We start from the raw sequence: 18,263 nt of genomic DNA on the forward strand, positions 1-18,263 counted from the left end.
GTTTATGTGCATGAATGTGTCTCTTCCTGTACGTAAACAATCATCCATGGCATTTTGCTTCTTCTCTGTGTGCTGCAAAATGTAGGCCACATCGAAAGAGCAACAAAACAAGAAGGAATAAAAGTATTCCTCCTCGTTGCAGCATGCTAATGCCACCCCTAGGGTGGCGTTAGATTTTGGTGCTGCCTCAGATTTATGAATTCTTGTCAATCTGCGGCAGCGTCAAAAGCAATGGGTGTTGCGGTAGAACGCCCACTGCAACACCTGTTGCATGCCCCTCTGAGGCTGAAAACTGGGTTGGAGGGGCCCATATTTACAAGGAAGTGTAATGCTACAAAAAGTGGCGTTACATGTCCTTGTAAATATGGAGCAGTGGTTAGCGCCACTGAAGTGTCACAAAAAGTGATGTTCCAGTGGTGTTATGGCCTTGTAAATCTGGCCCTCAATACTACTGCTGAGGTACGTAGACGTGCACATATTGTGCAGAATTTCTTTGCATGAATATTGTAACTAATATTTCACATTGAAACAATTTGTAAATAAATCCCTTAAATAAGCAAGTGTCTTGACATATCTGTTACATTTAAATGCAACAGCAACTCATACACATCTAGGAAAGCAGGACCAGGCCACAACAGTGTGAAAACAAGTAGCAACACCCTCAGGAAGACCAAACAACTATACACACACAGCAGTAATAAAGAAATGTGCGGGTATAATGCATGCATTGCCAGTTTTAACATACATTTTACATAGCAACACACACATCACACAGGTTTGTTTGGTTGAAATCTGACAGCAACCAAATTGGAACTGCAAGTGATGAATGCTACCCATATATCTGGCTTTGGTAGGACAAGAGTAGTTAGTACCTAGAACCGTAGGTCAGTGTCTGCTGTATGCCAAGACAATGTCTTCATGTCACAATCACAGGTGAGAACTCATAACATACCCCTAAGTGGCACTCACATGTATGACAACAGGACAACAGTGTGTGACATACAGAGGTCACTGTACCAGTATGTCTAAGCCTGTCTCACTCAAATCAGTTGTCATCTTGCATGCATGTCAAACAATGTCATAGCATGTCTCATACCCTTAGCAAACTCCATGCGTCAATCAGGACACAGACACATTTCCACATACATGTTGTACCCACAGCTATCAGGATTATTCAGACAATCCACCCACACTCATTGTGCATCTGACAAAGGATGTTGGCAGCAGCTGTGTGTGAGTGCCTACGTAAAACACACACATATTGAAGTGCAGCTGAGACACTTGTGTGCTGGACTGGCACGACCAATTTATGGGGGTGACTCACAGACTACACAAGTGTAGGGCTGGTGTCCAGAGATGTGTGGGTGTCAGTCACTCATCCTGAATACAATGGATATGCTACGACAAATATTGCTTGCTCTGTTGACAATTCAATGTCCATTGGCAAATATTACATGGACAAAATACAGTAACATGCATGAAGGACTGGAAAATGAGGATGAGGAAAATAAGGAGCAAGTACTAATTGTCCAAACAGTGCCAGCAACATGGGACTTGAGGATTACAGTACACAATATGGCCTCAACACGTGAGAGCGTCTACACATACTTAAAAATCACTTCTCAGAACAACATTGTAGATATGTAAGAAAACACACAAAAGCACACACATTGTGTAGGCTACTTAACATCCCAGTGACACTGTCACCTGTGTGCTTGCCCAACACAAATAAGTATGAGTGGTGCATGTGTGAACTGACACTATCTGTACCCTGGATTTGCAGACATGTCCCTGTCTCACTATCTATCAAAGGAATGCCAATGAAGTAATGGCACATCTACCATCCCAATTAATAAACTCATGTAACCCCGAGTAGATAATAGTCCAAGGCTGACAAAAATTACCTGTAAGTCACTAGTAGGTAATAGGGCAAGGCTGACATCAACAGCCTGTAAGTCCCTAGAAGATTTTAGGGCAGGGTAGTGTACTTGTACTTTTGAATACCTGCACTTGAGTGTGCACTGATCTGTAGCCTGCTATCCTTGTCTGATGGCAGTCTTGCTGAAAGGGAAATCTGTGCAAAACTATGTGGTGCAGAATAGTATAGGCAAAGTGTATGTTGAAAAAATATTGTCACAAAATGCAACCTTAATGTCCCCTCTAGGTGCCCTAGGCTCTGAATTGCCCACGATTGTGAACATGGACAAATACTAAGATGCATCATAGTGCCAGAAGTCTGGGGAAACCACCTCTTAACACTTACAAATGGTAGCAACGTATCTACAGAGGGTAACATGTCAGTCACTGATATGAGCAAAGATATTGTTCTGAAGGAGCGCTATGACCCATGAATGGATCATGAAGATTGTTGAACTGATATCCCAGACATACAACTGCAGCAGGCAGAAGAAATCACACATGAAGAACACAAACCAACAACATGCATGGCATTTCAAACAAATCCATGACCCATGTCTCTCCAGCACATCCCAACACTTGCCTGCACGGGGAACTGTAAGTTATCCATGTTGCATGACAGCCTGATGTCTGCTCCTTTGGACACACATTAGATTGTCACACAAATGAACTGTTATAGGGGTGGATAAGCTGGTCACAATCCAGGGAAAGTCAACAGCATCCCAGGATATACACTTAGCAGGGTATCATGTGCATACACATGTTCAGCAGATGTATTAGCTGTCCTAAGTAGTGTGGCTACACAAACTGTAGAATGTGCCATCTGTGTAGTCCAATCCCAATAATGCATGTACCCTCACATATGTACACTCACAGTAAACATATTGTTCACATTGAAAGACAGGAAGTTGGTCAATAGTGACACTCCTGTTGAGTTAGCAGCTTGTTATTGAGATCACTACACTTGCCTGCCCTACACATTGTAACCTCCCCCCGTTTGACAGCCTTTGTCTGTACTCTGGCACGCAGCCCATATTGTTTGACATGTGTGTCCCGTAAGTCATGTCTGTGCAGAGTGACATTACAATTAGCTATGCTTGGAAAATGTTGCATTAGGAAGTCATCTGCACAATGTGAATGATGTACCAGAGACATGTATGTCAGGTTCCAGCACATATGTGTACATGTCAGCCTGGCCTACCAATCTATGTCACTGAGACATACAGAATGGCCTAATTGAGTATTCACTAACCTAAGTCTTCTACGTCCATTAGCAAATCATGTCTGATGTGCAATAGTTGTCCATAGTGTTCATTGTGCAACATTCACAGTGCTACATTTCATGTTCCTTCTTGCAGGTGGACCCCAGCCGTACACCATTGGAGAGGTGGTAAGCTTTGCAGATTCTGATGCAACCAGTAAGTCACAATCTGTATGTGTAATGTGTAGGGCAAGTATTGTGTGTGCTGTTGTATGTTGTGTGCAATGCCGTGTTCCAAGTGCATGTATGCTACTACAAACATCATATGCTAAACATGGATATGGACTGTATGGTTGCAGATGTGTGTAGGATGTGCATTCCAAGAAAAAAAAGCACTGGTGTCAACATGTGTAGCAAGTGCCATGGAAATGGTGGACATGGTACATGAGTCCAAAAACAGAGATGACAGTATGTACATGTGGCAGAAGTTAAGGGTCCTCCTACACATGTATGCAGGGAGGCAAGATGTTGTTCACTAAACATTTCACTTATCTGTGTTCCACACGTTGCACAAAGTAACTGGTGTGATTCATGACCATGTGAATAGACCCCTAAGATTAGCAGGACAGTGGTCAACATACCAGACTTGAAAATGCCAAAGTTCTGGACATCATTGTGGTATAATTCCCCACAATCTGTGTCGTGGATTACAACACTGCCAACCCATGTCATCCTCACAGATCTTGTCATGTGTGTTTGGCAAGAGGAATGTCCATACAACATTGCCATACAACGTCATCACTCACAACTTCATCAAATCGTGGTGGTCTAGATAGAGGCCATGATGTGATATAAAAACCTCCACACAATGTACAGCATTAGCCAGATCCTTGTGCAGATAAGCGGTAGGGCATGCCTGCACCCACATGCGAGATGGCAGTGTTAAGTGCTGGGGTGCAACATGCTGGCTATAGTTTTGGACCCAGGCAATGAATGGATAGCATAGTGGGAGAAATAAAATTACTCTTGGACTAGTATAGCCAGAATGATGCACTAGAATGATCAAATCATGAAAGTGCTCCGGCTGCAGTGATGAGGCGCTTAGGTGGACAATGGTCTCGAAAGACTAGACTTCTGGACATTCCTTCACCTTGTATATATTTTTGTACATAGTTGGGGTATTTAGATAGTTAGGGTTTGACAAGTTAGAGTAGTGTAGGTTAGTTGTAGGACAAAGTAGTTTTTCTTAGTGGGTGGGATTTTTGGGTAACTTTTTTCGGTAAGTTGGGGGAGGGGGTGATGGTTTGGGTATGTGTGCTGAAAAAATAAAAAAATAAACTTTAAAAAAAAATACAAAACAAAATGATTGTTTAGGCTATATGTTTAGTCAGTCAATGTTTAGCTGTAGTTATTGTTTTCCTTTACTATAGATGTATGTTATGGGGGGCTGATGTTTATCATGTTGTATGAGATTTATAGTATAAGTTAAGATAAGATGAGTTATTTGTAAGAGTAAGTTAGGATAAGATAGTGTAGTTTAGGTTAGTATAGGTATGTTGGTTAGTTTAGGGTTTTTAGGCTAAGATTTGTAGATTGATTACATCTTGTTTATGCCTACTGTAAGGTCTCCATAATGATTTAGGGCCAGATGTAGGAAGCATTTTGCATGGTGCAAACAGCGAATTTCACTGTTTGCGCCATGCAAAACGCCCATTGCGATGCTCATTCCCATTTTGTGAGTCGGTAACCTGGTTACCGACTCGCAAAATGGGAATGCAACTCGCAAATAGGAAGGGGTGTTCCCCTTCCTATTTGCGATTCGCATCGAGATGTAGAATTGCTTTGTGACCGCGAACGCGGTCGCAAAGCAATTCGCAGTTAGCACCCATTTCAAACGGGTGCTAACCCATTCGCAAAAGGGAAGGGGTCCCCAGGAAACCCCTTCCCCTTTGTGAATGGCTCTGAAAAAATTAAACACAAACGTTTCATTTTTTTGTTTGTGTTGCAACTGGTTTTCCTTTAAGGAAAACAGGCTGCAATACAAAAAAAAAAAAAACTGCTTTATTAAAAAGCAGTCACAGACATGGTGGTCTGCTGTCTCCAGCAGGCCACCATCCCTGTGAGTGCAGCGAATCGCAAGGGGGTCGCAAATTGCGACCCACCTCATTAATATTATTGAGGTGGATCTTTGCGACCCCCTTGCGATTCGCAGATGGTGTCAGGGACACCATCCTGCATCCAGGTTTGAGACTCGCAAATTGCGAGTCGCAAACCCATTTTTTCGTACATCTAGCCCTTACTGTCTAGGTGGTAGCATGTCTGCACAGGTCATGTTAGGCACATACATTTGCAAGCAGTAGTTTGTTACTTGTGTGACTATGTGTATCCCCTATGGCCAAGTACCTGTCAGGATGGCAAAGTTGTCACATCAGAAACTCCAGACATCATTCAGCAATGCATGTGATACTCTGGATGTGCATGGAAATGCATCCCAAAACAGGTATTCATACCGCATTTATCTGTTTAGTAAAGTAATGTGTCTTGCATTGTCATTATATTGATGTCATTGCACTCTCCCTAAATCTAGATTTTGTTACTGAGACACTCATGGATGCCTCTCAAAGTCTTATCCTTGCATCATTTATTTGACACATCAGTGTTTTACTGTTGCTACCATCCTTGCTTGACCCAGCCACTTGTGTAGTGATTGGTGTCAGCTATTGCAATACATGCATTTTAACTGTCACACGCCATGTGGTAAAGCCTGCTAGTTCACATAGCTATCAGTCGCCTTAATCATGTTGCAGTCAGTGTGTGTCGCTTTGCGTATGTCACAAACCCACACATATCCTTTAGGCACGTACTCAGGGTCATATTGACAAGCCCCTCGTACCACCAGAGTGTCTCTTTTTGTGATGCTCCAGTTGCACTGTTTACAAGCTGGCATTAAGCCTCTTTGCATGGCTTAACGCCGCATGGTATAAATGAGTCCCCCAATGCACATTTCTGTGGAAGAGGGGCATGCAATGGCTGTTGCTGTGGGCGTACCCATGCAACACCCATAGTTTTTGCCACTGCCTCAGATTTACAATGGAATGTAAACCTGAGGCAGTGCCAAAACAGTGACATTACCCCAGAGGTGGGGTTGGCATGGCACAACAGGGAGAAAGACTATTATTTCTCCTAGTTTTGGCTTATCGATTGTGTGCTGCATTGTGCAGCACACAGAGTAGGAAAAAGGCTCAATTACTGATTGTTTATGTGCAGGAAGGGACAACTTCCTGCACATTAACAACCATTCGCTGCAATGCAGACACCCTTGCAATATAGTGCAAGGGTGCCTGCATTGGCACTATGCAGCTGAATCAGCACCAGCGCTTGGGAAAACACATGGGTGCACAGTATCCCATGAGACATGTGTAGGAGAGGAGTACATCACTGAGAAGGTGATCACTTTGCCAATAGGCCATTAGGTAGGGCTGGCAACAATGGCAGTACACATGTGTGATTGGTTAACAGGGGGAGACTGAAGAGGGAACGTTGATAGTTGTTGCAACACTGGCATGATCTTAGGCACAGAGCAAAAGAGAAATTGTCCATATGTGACAGACTGGAACTACTGGGTGGTTTTGCAGGTGAATGATGTTCCTTCCACTTCTTCATCCTCTGATGTGTACGGTGCCTCCCATGCCAGGGGTGGTGCTGGTGTTGAAGTGGGGGAGGCACACACACATCAGGGGCTGTAGTTGTGGATTCAAAGGTCTTGGCAGCTGTCATCTGTGGAAAGATGAAAGGCATCACTGCAGCAAGGAGATAATGCTGGTTTCGCAACACACCAGCAATGTCACGGTGGTAGGCAGCCAGGTTGTCACTGAGGGAGGCCAGCATCCGCCGCATGGACTCCAGGACAATTTGGATAGCCCTAGCTGGTTGTCAATTACACTGGTGCCACTTTGGGAGGGTATTTGTTAATTTCTCTGTCTTAGGACACCAACTATGTTGACTAGGGACTGCTGGAGCCCATGAAACAGAGAGTGGGTGCCTCTGATGGTAGCAAAGTTGTCCTTATTCAAACTGAGGCACCTATGGACTCCCCGCTAGGCTTCCTGCCATGGCCTTCATGTGCACCCACATTTGCTGTGTCAGCTCCTACTGGAGTCCTACTACTGTAGTTTGAAAAATGATGTCAGGGTCCTGGAGTCCAGGGCTCTGGGTGACCTGACAGGTTGTATGTGTTCTCTGTTGGGTAGTACATTTGGAGACCCTGTTATGCTGTGTGTCCTCTCTGCGACCGGAGATGGTGCCTGGATGGCACCCAGGATCTGCTGGAGAGTGTCGGGATTGATGCTTTGCAGGTGGTCATCGCCATCATCTGAGAAGTCCAGGACAGGCAGCTAGCAATAAGCTATGGCACCATCCTCCGCAATCAGATGGAGATTTGTCAATGTTTATCTGTACTAGCTGTTCACATAGGTCACCCGGTTGTTAATTTAACACAGAGCCACGCATCAAGTCCCTCGTTTCTGGGCCCCTAGCAGCACATTGTACCACCAGGGCATAATTTTTTGGAACGCTCCCTTGGCACAATATACCAGCCAGATTTACAAAACAAGTCAAAACCATCTTGCATGGCTTTTCATTGTCTTCTGCATACAGGGCCAGATGTATCATTTTTACCAATAGCGATTTTTTGTGATCGCAATTAAGTAATCGCTAATGGAATGTATGAAACTCCAGGAGTTTCATATAGGGATTCACAAAGGGCTCCCAATTAGACCTACCTCCTTAATATTCATGAGGTAGGTCAGAATTTGCGACCCATTGCGAATGGATACAATCACAGGGATGGTGGCCTGCTGGGCTCAGCAGACCACCATGTCTGTGATTGCCTTTAAATAAAGCGCATTTTTTTTTTTTTAATGCAGGCTGTTTTCCTTAAAGGAAAATGGAATGCGTTTAGAAAAGAAAAATGAAAAATTTTCTTTTCATTTTTTAAGAGTAGGCAGTGGTCCATGGGACCACTGCCTACTCTTCAAAACAATTTTTGCATGCATTCACAAAGGGGAAGGGGTCCCTTGGGGACACCTTCCCCTTTGCAAATGGGTTACCACCAATTTGAAATGGGTGGTAACTTCCATTGTTTTGCGACCGCATTCACGGTCACAAAAATCATACATACCTCTACGATTCAGTATTAGGAAGGGAAGCCCTTGACACGCCCATTCCTAGTACCGAATCGGTATATAGTCGCAAATCAAATCTGCGATTCCGTAAGAAGTTACTGAAACGCAAATTGGATTTGATACATACCAAAATGCATTTTTGGGATTGCAAACAAGATCGCTAAAATGTTTGATACATCTGACCCATAGACCAATTTCATACCTTACACTATGTGGCAGTTGCGTGCCATGGGTGTTGCCTGGGGTGTTCACATGCAACACCCACGTGAGCATACAGAATCTGTTGCACTACCAGATCTATACATTTTGGTATGTGTCACATTTCTCTGCCAACCCTTATGTGTTGTAAGAGTGATGCATGGGGGAGAACTGTCCACATGCATTCTCCTTTTTACCTCTTATTATGTGTGCTGTATCCTGCACCACCCATAGTAAGATGCAACCACCTCTTGTGTATGTGATTGCACAGGAAGCTGTCCCTTCCTGCACACCAATGCCCAGCCCTGCAACACAGGCCTCCTTGCAGCATTTTGTTTGTCCCAATAATATAATGTTTCTCTGTGTACTTTTTTATGTATCACATATAGTAAGACAAAAAGTACCACTTGTGCCTGATATTGTGCAGGAAGGTGTCCAATCATGCACAACAGCAATCCTTTGCAAAACACAGGCACCCTTACAGCATGGAACAGGTGTGCCTGCGTAGGCACATGGCAGTAAATTGTGCACCAACACAGATGGTAATGGCATAAATACTCTGTATTTTGTGTGTATGTCACTTTTGTGCCCTTTCCAAGTGTTGCACGGAGGTGTATCCCAGCCCTTGCTACCCAACCCTGCGCAACAGGCCTGGTACATGATGGCCACTAAGAGTTAAACATGGCCAGAGAGTTCAGTTGATACAGTGAAGGGAGTGGTGGGAGGGTTGTGAAGTGGTCTGTGCATACAGTTGGGGTGTCAGTGCACATTACATGTGTTTTGTGTTTCGCCATTAAAATGCCCCCATGCAACTCTTGTGCATGCATATAGTGCCTCTGATGTACCTACCCCCATGCCATTTTGTTAGATACAACATTGCCCCCGTTGCAACTTACCCTGTGTTTGTTGTTGGTGATCATATGCTGCAGTGCCCTGTCCTTTGACTCTGGTCACCAACTTCCCGGGGATGACCGTTGCCACCATTTCCTCCATCTCATCCAACTGCTCCTGGGGTGCAGGACTTTCACCACCGATCTGCAATGCTGCCTTCTGGTTGCTGGACAGTTTCTCGTTTGTTCTGTGCTTGCAAACGTGCCAGCGCTTCTTACAATCCGTCACAGTCCTTTTCACCTCTGCCACCCATTTGACTTTATCAACAATGGACTGCCATATGGCCTCCTTTCTACCTATTGGCAATTTAGAGGTGACAAAGAGTTTGTATTGGTGCTTTGTCACCTCTGTGGTCCAGATGTTGTTCTACTCCTCACTAAACCTACTATTCCTCTTCCTTTTCTGGACATCCTGGCTTGTAATGGGCTAACTGGGGTCTCTCTCTGGTCTCTCCTGTCCTGACTTCTCCATTATATCACCTTGTGACTTGTGGTTTGCGTTTTTGAGAGCTTTTTTTTTACACTTTTAAGTCGAAAAAAGATGATAGCACCACTAGTGTAAAAAAAATGTGCCGCTAATCAGGCTAGCGCCACTTTTGCAGCACTACCGTAATTTTTTTTTGCAACATGTCTTAAAGTCAAGCATCATTTTTTTTTACACTAGCCTTTTCGTACCGCCATGGTGCGCCATTTTGTTAATATGGCACACACGTGTTGGTAAGGAATTATGCTAGCCGGCATAAAAAACTTTGACGCACAACTACACTAGCGCAGTTGCGCATCAATTCTTGGACTGTTCCCTAAGAATTACATCAACCCCTTATGACCTTTGATCCTGAATCATCCAATTAAGTGATGTTACATGACCTTAACTATGATGGCATCACAATAATTGACACTGCTGAGCTTATATAAAAAACTGAAAGATTCATATATAAACACAACACAGACAGAGGTCTATGTAATAGACCACCCATATTAGAATGCTAATACTTTTCTCTTGATATTAATTCGCTTGTGAACAGCTCGAATGGTCACACAGTAGGAAATATCTGGAGAGCATGTGTGGAGGTGGGGAGAAAGGAGAGAAGCTACTGTCGAAATCAGTGGCAGCGCATTAAGACTGACCGCTAGGCAGCGAACCGTAGAAGACAATCTGGCCTGGCCCAGCCACAAATCCCCTTCATCAATAACCTCATTGTCAACCGATCGATGATAATCAATAGTAAGCGATCAAAAGCTGCAATGAGATTTAAAAGAAATTAAACATATCTCCAGGGACGGGTAAATGAAACATTGAGTCCTGGCCAAACCTACTAAGTCTGGAAGGGGTCGCAAACAACTTGTGTCAAATCAAGGGCTTACGACCCCAACAAGCAAGGACACTTCTCCAGGCAACTCATTGTGCGCACAGTGGTCCACTTCATCTCAGGCGGGTGTGCTTTCTTCAGCCTCTCCTATGACCCAGGGGATTTTAAACCCATTTTACCCGATTATACCAGAACAACTACCGGTTCAGCCGGTACCAGGAAGCGGCTCCCCACCAAAAAATTGCTATAAACCACAAGGGGAGGTGGGGTCCCCCCTAGCATTGAGTCCTAAAACCCACAAGACCTACGAAGAAATGCCAAAATACACTCAGCACAAGCAGTACCTGGGGACAATGCAGCGCAAGTCATAGGAAGAGGTAGTTAAAATGCAAACACTCGGGGAAACACCAGTTTGACCTTCACTGCAGTCTCACCAATTGAAACTATACTCAATAAGATTTTGCTGCAGCTTCATAAGCTGAAACTGTCCCAGGCAGATGCCCACAGAAGAACCAATGAACACTTGGGGTAAATTAACACCAACATCACACAACTCTCCTCTTGCATTTCCCAGGTGGAGCAAAGGATGTTGAATTTTGAAGGACTCAAATACCAAGCACGAAACCGGAATCTCTTCAATGCAATCAGAATTGGAAGAACTTCAGCTGAAGTTAGATGATGCAGAAAATAGGTCTCAAAGTTCCCATCTAAGGTTCCTAGGTATACCGGAGGAGCGCAAAGCAGGATCCACAGTGACTAAACTACAGAGCCCCTTCACAAATAGGTACCTTCAGATCAACTCGCGGAGGGCATGGATTTACCAATCACTCTGGCACATCGCGTACCTGCAGTACGGTCCTCAAATGCAAAATATACACGCACTATCCTAGTGAGCTTTGCGATTTCAGAGTTAAGTAGAGCGCTCTAGTGCAAGCAGTTAAAGCAAGAACTTACAATACCACAGACAATTTTTCTTTCCAAATTTTTTCAGACATGTCAATCATGGCAGCAGGGCGTCACAGAGAATGTGTAGACTTGACCAATTACTTTAAGCTTCAAGGGACACTAGAAGGTATTATCCAGCAATCAAAACTAAAAGTGTTCTTTAAAGGCCAAGCCCATATACTCCACTCTGTGGATAAGGCCAAAGGACTTTTGCAGTTAATAAAGAGGCGAAGGATAGAGAGGGGGGCTTGAAATAACTACAAGCTCCGCTGGATCTATAAACAAGATATGTATGAACAAACAGTGTAAGGGAAAGTAGGACCCAGGGCCAATGGGCGTGCCATAAAATGGGAAAGGGGAAAAAAAAGAAAAAAAGAAAGGATTTTTTTTTGGGAGTCTTGAACCCACATGAAAGAGGGGGTTTGATCAGCCCAGCAGGGACTGGAGTAGTCTATTGGTAATTAGACATCAGGAGACTCTAATAACTCTAGGGGGACGGGGCAGCAGGAAGCGGAAGTAAAGACCAAAGGCAACAAACAAAGCAGAAAGTGGCAAATATGTGGAAAACTAGGCAGCCACACTATTCAGCACAATGGCATGCAGAGTCATTAAGCTAGCTTTGTGTAAGGCGAACGGTATGGAAAATAGAGACCCTGAAGCCAGATGGACTGTAGTCAGCGTTAGAAGGAAAAATCCACTATTACATCTGGTTAGCTTTTATGGCCCTATAGATGACGACATAACTGCTCTACAAGCGTTATATGATTATCTAATCTCTCTCCCGGTTCTCCAGGTGATAGGAGGGGATTTTAATATAATACAATATGTAAGTTTAGACTCATTGTGTAGAAATAAGCCCCAGAGCAAAACTTGAACCTCTTGCTTCCTAGCAAAAATCATAAAGGACATAGCACTAATAGACCACTGGAGTACTGACCATCACCAGAGCCTAGAAATTACTTTCTTCACCTAAAAGATTTAATTCTGCCTGTAGGATAGACTTCTTCCTAATTTCGCATCACTGGGCTAGTCCAGTATTTTGGCTGACCCCTTTTCCGATCATTTAGTTTCCCTGATCGATTTAAAGATCCCTGCTTACTGACTGATACAGGGTGGATAGCGATCTTATCTTATCAATGAATTATTAGTTAGGAATACGGGTTCACCTGCCCCTTTGCAAATGGGAGGCATTTAAGGTCTTTATCAGGGACAAAGTAATTTTGTTCAAAGTCCACATATCCAAATAGGGAAGGGAAAAAATCTGCAGCCTTGCAACAGGAATTAGAATAGGCAATCTGGACCCATCAGTTAGTCCACACTCAAACCTCCGGAGTTAGTCTGATGGAGGCTAGACATAACTTGAGGAAGCATTACATATCTCAGGAAATGGTCAATCAGATTACATGCTTCCAGCAGTATTATGAAGCGAATGAACATTTAAGGGAGCGCGTTGGCCTGGACAGTCAAGAAAAAAATGCAACAATTGAATCTATATTTGACGAAGCTCAGGTGTGTTCGGTCTACTTGCAAAACATAATAGAAAGAGTGTTTCTGTCACTATGCTAATCTGTATTCCCCCACAACGACAATTATCCCAGACAAAGTCGAAGAGTATTTGGGGGATATTTTTGTTGCCTACTCTTAACAAGAAACTTAAGATTTCTGTAGGGGCACCAATACAGCTGACCGAAGTCAAAGAAGCTATTAAGAATTCCCCCAAAGGAAATGCCTGTGGGTGCGATGGGCTACCAGCAGGGCTATACAAAATATTGGTGGATCAGATTGCGTCATTTTGAGTTACACTGTTTAATGAAATGCCAATGGGGGTGGGGTGCCAAGCTCATTCACCGCAGTTGTTAGCTTTTCGAAGAAGGATAAACTGAAAGATAAGCCAGGGTCATGTCGCCCTATTAGGCTATTGAATAATGATTACAAATTATTCCCAATGATAATCGCAGCTAGAATTACTCCAATGGCTCAAGCAGTGGTCCATAGAGACCAATGTAGATTCCTCCCATGGAGAACATTCTCAACCAATACCAGTTTTCAATTACACTCAATAAACTACTTCACAAAAAATATGTTCAAGGCTGCCATTATTACGCTGCACACCAAAAAATCATTTGACTTAGTACAATGGAAAGTTCAGTTCATTATTCTGTGTAGATTTAACTGTCATCAAAAACTGGTGAGGTTACTCCAGAACCTATATCGCAAAACAGAAGCAACAATCATAGTAAATGCATGGGTGGCGGGAAAGGTGTCAGTCTGTCAGGGGACGTTTCAAGGATGTCCTTTGTCTCTGGCATTATTTGCACTCTTCAAAGAACCCCTGGCAGTCGCGCTTCATCAAGGTTCCCAGAAAAGGGCACCTCTGCAAGATACACCCAAAGTCAAGTTATTTGCAGATTATATGGTTTTATATCTGGCAGTAGAACAGCATAATGTAAATAGAGCCTTTGCTAAGATTAAGGTATTTTACGGATCTGAAGGATATAGAGTCAATCATGCAAAGTCAGAGGCACTTGTGTTTAATAGTACTGAATTATGTCTGCCAGGGGACATGCGTGCACACTACCAAGCCTCACACCCTATTAGATATTTGGGTATATATGTCTCCCATAATTTTGAAGATCTTTACAAACTAAACTATCTGCCCACTCTTAATAAAGCACAAAGCCTACTATGTCCTTGGCAAACATTCCCTTTAACAATTATTGGTCGTACCGCCTTGATTAAAATGATGATTCTCCCACTTTTCCTAATTGTTTTCCCAAATGTGATTATAATATTCCCCAAAACTTTTAAGGAAATAAATCAGATTTGACACCAGTGTTTATGGTCAGGGAAAAAACCCTGCACCAAATTGGAAACACTGTAATTGGGTATTGAAGACGTCGGTTTAGCATTACCCCACTTTAAAAAATACTATCAGGTGGCATTTTTGTTCTGGTTTATTAGAACAGCAGCATCTCATATTCCTGATAGCAATTTTTTTATGCATGTTGGTGGATGATAATGTCCTGCTCTTCTAGGGCCACATGTACGAAATTCAGGTTTTGCGACTCGCAATTTGAGAGTCGCAAAACCTGATGTACAACAATGTCAATGACACTGTTTGTGATTCCCAATAGGATCCCAAATGACCTACCTCATAAATATTCAAGAGGTAGGTCGCAATTTGCGACCCCATGTGGAATGGCTGCCCTCACAGGCCTGCTGGAGACAGAAGACCACCATGTCTGTGCCTGCTTTTAAATAAAGCTGTTTTTTTTTTAATGCAGCCCATTTTCCTCAACGGAAAACTAAATGCATTTCAAAATCAAAAATGAAGAGTTTTCTTTTCATTTTTTCAGAGCAGGCAGTGGTCTGTGCCGGCTCTGAAAAACTATTTTCTCTGCCATTCACAAAGGGGAAAGGGTGGGTCCCATGGGGACCCCTTCTTGTTTGCGAGTGGATTAGCACCAGAAACTGGTGCTAATTGCAATTGTTTTGTGACCGCATTCACGGTCACAAAACAATCATACATACCATCAGGATTCGGTATTAGGAAGGGACGCCCTTGTCACGCCCCATCCTAATACTGAATCGCAAAACCCAAACAGCGATTCTGTAACTTTGGGCTTTGTACATCCCAAATAGCATTTTTCATGTCGCAAACGGCCTGATTCGGAGTTTGCGACTTGAAAAATGATTCGTACATCTGGCCCTTACTTCCTTAAAATTCCAAAGATTCCAAAACGCACTAGATATAAGCTTCCCCAAATAGTGACATCCAGAGTAAACCAACTTAAAGAGGAATACCAGCTTTCCCAGTTTCATCTCTCTGTGTCATCACAAGACTGTGAGGTATTGGGGCTGCAGGTCAATACGAAAAGCATAAAATAATGGGAGAAGCTAGGGCATCTTCAATCCAAGGATTTCGTATCCACAGGGAGAATAAAACCATGAGATCAGCTAAAGGCTGGTAATTCAAGGATCCCTCATTCGCTATATTTTTCATAACTGAAAATCCAATACTTTATTCAATCAGTGCAGATGGTAAAAGATTCAGTAGCCTTCACCATTGTCCAAACATACTATGTGGGAGGTCAAATATGGGTGGGGAACTGGTTCTACATATTACAGCAACAACTACATGAGAAAACAGTCCCTAAGGCCCTGAAGACAACTGAGACTATAATAAGGGGTCAAATTGACTGGAACCAGTATAACGTATGGGCTCATAAGGGGAGCCAATTTTAAAAGAATGGCTTTTTTCACAAAATGGAGGCTGTCCTACACATCCTCCTAAGTTAGTAGAATGTTTCCATCTGTTTTGGGGGAAATGCTTTTGATGCCTACATAACATGGGGGATTGGCTATATGTATGTGTTAGACTTGCCGTCATTGGTATGTCCTCCCCTAACTTTTTACCTCTACTTCCCAGGTTGTTTCTGTGTGCTGGACTCTGTTTTTGTTGTTTTGTTTGCTCTGGACACTCTACCACTGCGGACCAGTGCTAAAGTGTTCCCTGACTAAATTATATGTGTGCATTGGCTTAGCCATAATTATCATATTTGATTTACTAGTAAGTCCCTAGTAAAGTGCATTAGAGGGGCCCAGGGCCTGTAAGCCAAATACTGCTAGTGGGCCCGCAGCACTGGTTGTACCACCCATGTTAGTAGCCCTGTGAACAGGGCTCAGACCTGCCACTGCAGTGTCTGTGAGTGAAGTTTTACACTGCCAATTCGACTTGGCACGTATACCCACTTGCCAGACCTAAACCTTCCTTTTTTAGGGTCGAGCCTGCGTTGCATGCGCTCGCGCATGCGTATCGCAGCAAGACGCTTTAGGGTTTAGAAAAGGGCTCGGAGCCCTGTCGACGTCATGTCAGTGTTTTTCATTGGTTCGTGGGCTTGCATATTTAAATCTGCTTGCTTTCATTAGTCGAAGGCATGCATACGTCATGCCTTTTCTGGCGGCTAGCCCTCCTCGAGCGCATCGACCAAGTATAGAAAACATGCAAGGCTCGCTGTTTTCTGTCTGGCTCGTGGACTACTTTTTACTAGTGCGATTTATCTTGGCAGAAATCGAACGCTTTACACTGTTAATTGCACTTTTTCGGGTTAGGTACATAAATGCACTTTTGCCGATAGGTGAAAAGTCGGGTTAGGAGTTTACAACGCTATCAGATCTAACATGAGCAAACGCGAGACCCGTTGCATTGCAAATGCTTGTTATACATGTAAGGCATCCTTAAGGTAGGCTCTAGATAGCCCCATAGGCAAGGTGCAGTGTATGTTAAAGGTGGGACATGTACTTATATGTTTGGCAGTATTTCCTGATAGCGAAATACTGCCAAATTCATTTTCACTGTTGCAAGGCCTATCTCTCTGATAGGTTAAGATGGGGGCTGCCTTTAAATAGTATTAAAGTGCAGATTCCGCTCGGGAGCAGATAGACTTTTAGAAAGTGGGCATTTTCTTGCTTAAACCATTCTGTGACTCTGCTTGTTTGTGGATTCCCTGTCTGGGTCAGTTTGACAGTTGGGCTGTTTGCACCTCTCCTCTCGACAGTGACACAAAGGGGGCTGGGGTGTAGCCTGCATATCCTGAAGGGCCATCGGGGCTGAGGGGAGGCGAGGAGTGGTCACTTACACCTGAAAGGCCTGTGCCTGCCTTCAAACAATGCAGTCCCCAACCCCCTGGTGTGTGTCTGGGGCCTGGCCGGGGCAAGGCAGGATCTTGAAAACAACAGAGACTTCTCTTTGAAGTAGGCCTACTTGAAAGGCAGAAAGGGGTATAAGAAGAGCACCCAAAACCCCTGAAAATTAGATTACTTCTGAAACCAAGAGGAACCTCTGCCAAGGAGTAGAGCTGGAAGCTGGAGGAGGAGTTCTGCCCCTTTGCCTGTGACTGTGCTTTGAGGATTGGCCTGCAGTAGCTGCTTCTGCCTGAGAGAGGACAAAGACTGACTTTTGTGTGACTTCCCACTGGTGAAGAATCTCCAAGGGCTTGAGCTGAGCTTGTCTCCTGTTATTGAAGTCTCAGGAACATCAAAGACTTCTCTCTGCCAGCACTTGGGCTTTCTGCTGAGAGTCCTGCCTGCCACGTGGTGCCCTAACCTGTCTCTGGGCCCTTGAAAGGTGCAGCTGGTGGAAAAGGACAGAAATTTGCGCAAAGACGCTGTCCAGCGAAAATTTCGCGGCACCACCAGCCTTGAGGCTGTAAAATGACATGCCACCAGCCTTGCGGCTAATATTGATGCTCCACCTGCATCGCGGCTGGAAGATCGAAGCAATACTACTAGAGAAACGACGTGCAACACCCGCAGCGGCTTCTGTTAACGCAAGGACCATGCAGTGTGGTTTTGATGCATCGCTGGCCTTTTCCGATGTACACGCATCTATGCAGCTTTATTTTGGTGCTACCCAGGTACTTTTGTATGCTAACAACGTTCTCACTGCTTTCTAAAAGATTTAAGACTCTTTTTGCTTTTTAAGTTCATAACTTGACTTCTATATGTTGGATTTGTGTCGTTGTGGTCTTGTTTTGTTTAGATACATATTACCTATTTTTCTAAACCTGTGTTGTGTCATTTTGTTAATGTGTGTGTTGGTACAAATACTTTACACCTT

Source organism: Pleurodeles waltl, chromosome 6 (assembly GCF_031143425.1).
Source record: "Pleurodeles waltl isolate 20211129_DDA chromosome 6, aPleWal1.hap1.20221129, whole genome shotgun sequence".
NCBI lineage: Eukaryota > Metazoa > Chordata > Amphibia > Caudata > Salamandridae > Pleurodeles > Pleurodeles waltl.